At 43.7% G+C, this 3,500-nt stretch overlaps 1 pseudogene; it reads left to right on the top strand.

Annotated features, from left to right (window-relative positions):
* Positions 1-1,485: 1,485 nt before the first annotated feature.
* Positions 1,486-2,226, top strand: LOC142588690 (uncharacterized; annotated as a pseudogene).
* Positions 2,227-3,500: the final 1,274 nt, after the last annotated feature.

Raw genomic sequence — 3,500 nt, 5'->3', positions numbered from 1 at the left:
CTTTTATTTTAAGTGTTATGATTTCTTTTTCCTTCTTCCATGAAGGACAGGAGCGAGAATAGGCGGCGTGTTCACCGTCACAGTTTGCACAAGGAAGTGGGTCGTTGCAGTTGTCCGCACGGTGGTCATGGGACGCGCACTTTGCACAGGTGGTACGGCCTCGGCAGCTCTGAGAGCCGTGGCCGAATCTTTGGCATTTGAAACATCGTCGTGGATTTTGTATGTACGGTCTGACAGTAATTTTCATATAGACTGTTTCGATGCTTTCAGGCAGAGTGCTGGTACAAAAGCTAAGGATCAGGTGTTTTGTGGGTATTTCCTTCTCATCTCGGCGGATTTTGATCCGTTGCACATTACTGACATGCTGCTCCTTCAAGCCCTCTAGGAGCTCTGCCACAGTCAGTTCTAGAAGGTCCTGCTCTTAAACTACACCTCTTGTGCTGTTGAGCGAACGGTGAGGGGTTATTGAAATTGGGGTTTCACCAAATGAAACAAGATTTGTCAATTTGTCGTGTTGTATTTTGTCACGAACTTCAAGGAGAAGGTCGCCACTGGCCATTTAAGTAATTTTGTATCCAGGGCCCAGTGAGGCACTTCGCAACAACAAATGGAGAAAGCTTTCTTACAGTCCTTTGGTTCGTTTCGGTATGGATCACGTGAAAATGTGGGAAAATATCTTTGGTCTTGGCGAAAAAGTTGAAGGGTTCATCGGTGCGGCCTCTTTTCAAAAGAGGTCGATCAGGTAGCTTGGGGAATGAGCTAAAAGCCATAGAAATTACTGAAATTTCGGCAGCTGTGCCAGCCACCCACCATGGAGCCCAACACGGGGACGTGACAAGATTCTGTATAAATGCAGCCTGCCAGCGCCAGCAGTACACAGCCACTATAACCTAATGTATATACCCAAGATTGGATACATTACACACGGTTAACCCTTGCTGCCACGAAATACGGAAGCAAAAGAAGTGAAGAGAAGACAGGAAAGATGCAAAAGTGGAAGAGAAAGACGAAGATTATAGAGGAGGACAGGAAAAGGCGACTGCCGATTTCCCCCGGGTGGGTCAGCCCGAGGGTGCCGTCTATGTGAAGCCGAGGCCGAAGAGGTGTGTTGCCTCCGCCGGGGGGCCTTAAAGGTCCAGACACCCAGCATCAGCTCAACCCACAGGATCCCCCTTTCCCCAGACACGGCTAAGCCGCGCACGGCTACACGCGGGAGGGTCCAACCCTCGTGTGCTCGGGTACGTGGTGTCGCAAGACACCAAACGCCTGCTCACGCAGACGCCCCTGCGGGGAAAGGTCGACACTAGAAACAACCTATTTGCAAGAGAATAGCTTATCGCAACTGCAAAAGTGCCCGATGAGCATGGCCTTGTTGTCCTCACAGGCATAGGCTCTTTCGAGTTGTTCTACAACATAACAGAACTTTACACAGAAATGCGGTTGCGTCAAGGAACGCGAAGCTTATCCTTAAGTGATGATGATGCTGTGCTCCTCACATACATGAAGCTCTATCATGATTTAACGTTTTCTCTGTTGGCGGTGTTGTTCAGTGTCCACCGTACAACTGTGTCGAACATATTCAAGGATTCAATTGTAATTCTAGCAAGCATTCTTGAGCATGCAATTTTCTGGCCAACGAAGACCGCAGTTGTGAACTGTCTAACAATGTATTTCAAGGAATACAAAGACACGAGGATGGTGCTTGACTGCACTGAAATATAAATTGAGCGCCCAAAAGATCTAGTGTCAAGGCTCCTCACATACAGCCACTATAAGTGCACGTACACTGCAAAGGTCCTGGTGAGTGAGAGACCAGGAGGCTTAATTAGCTATGTAAGTACAGAATATGGAGGGAAAGCATCTGACACATACATCACAAAGGAGTGCAGAGTTCTTGACAAGTGTATTTCCCATGTTGACAGTGTGATGGTAGATAAAGGCATCCTAATCGGTGAACTTTGTAAAGAAAAAAACATCAAAATGATCAGACCTCCATTCCTCATGGAAAAACAGCTCACTGCAGAGGAAGCTAGGAGAAACCAATCCATAGCAAGCGCCCGAGTACATGTGGAGAGGGCCATTCAAAGGATGAAACTGTACCGCATTTTAAGAAATCGGTTTGATCTCGACTTTGTGCCATACATTGACAGCATATTCAAAATAATTGCTGGAACTGTGAATCTCTCAAGGCCATTGTTCAGTAACAACAAGTTGCTTTTCAACTGATAATGTCGGTGCGCGTATTTATCAGGTTAAGTCTCTACGAAGTAATTCTGCAGTGATTACTAGCTCTTACGAATTAGCTTTGTGAGTTGCCAGGCAAAGTGTGATATTTAACAAATGTGATGAACGAATTGTCTAAAAATAAAAAAATCTATCCAAGGAGCCACTCAAAGTGTGAAGTTTTTGTCAATGTGCACACTTCCACTGTGGATAGTCTGAATGGAAGGAAAATTTCTGTCTGTAACAAGTGTGGTGGTCCTCAAACACCAAAAATGCACAAAATGCCATCAGCAGTATCTGTAGTTCTAGTTTGTATGATTTAGAGTATTAAAAAAGCATTTCTTTTTTAAGAGAGCCATTCTGCACAAGTTTTGTGGAGACTGTAGTTATTTAGGCTTATACAGGCACACACGGAAATGTCTGTCATACTGTATTGTTGTTGTAGCAGTACATATACACAGATAAGTACCAAAGTGACCAGCTTTCAGGTTGTTCATTGAATTTGGCAAAATAAGTACTACTGCTAGCTTGGAAATATTTTTATTCCCTGCCAAGAACACGAAAGGAAGAGCAGGACCAATAACATGCGCTGTCAAACCTGTAAAAAGACCTTGGGCAGTTACATTAATGGCAAAAAGCAGCACACTTGTTCATGTAGAACAGACTGCATGGTACGGCACATTCTGGTAGCAACCTCCCCTTATGTTTTGGAGATACAATAATGCAGTGTTCTTGTCAACAAAATGGGCAACGAGCTTGCAGAATGTGTACAAGATACTATACAGTAAACACCATCTAGCATGGACTGCCTTTCAGCCTTTGCTTCGTGGCATACTTTTCGATTTGCGAACACCTAATTTTTGTAGCTACTATAAAGCTACTTCAGCAGCTGAAGGCCTTTAAATGCAGTACTCATGGTGTATGCTTTGAAAAATAATATGCATGCAAGAATATTACTTTTACCTTTTCCGATTGCTACCTTATAACTAATTTTATTTCTAAACTGCCCACTACTAATAGGTTAGTAAAGCAAACAGGAAGAACAGATTTTGTGCTTCTTGTCAAGAAGCACCACTTTTAGCTTTCCTGTGCACCAGAAATGCAGGTCTCTTAAATTTAAATAATTCCAATCTCAATTTGTACATTTTATGAGAAGTGCAATGCGCAAAACAGTGTGCCTGCATTCTTCACTGTTGTCCGGTTTCATAATGCAGTTACATCACTACATATCACAGCAGTGCTTGTCAGCATATCTTTGTTTTAGTATAACAGCTGGA

The sequence above is a fragment of the Dermacentor variabilis genome, chromosome 7 (genome assembly GCF_050947875.1).
Source record: "Dermacentor variabilis isolate Ectoservices chromosome 7, ASM5094787v1, whole genome shotgun sequence".
Lineage (NCBI taxonomy): Eukaryota > Metazoa > Arthropoda > Arachnida > Ixodida > Ixodidae > Dermacentor > Dermacentor variabilis.
This window is presented reverse-complemented; position numbering and strand designations above follow the sequence as displayed.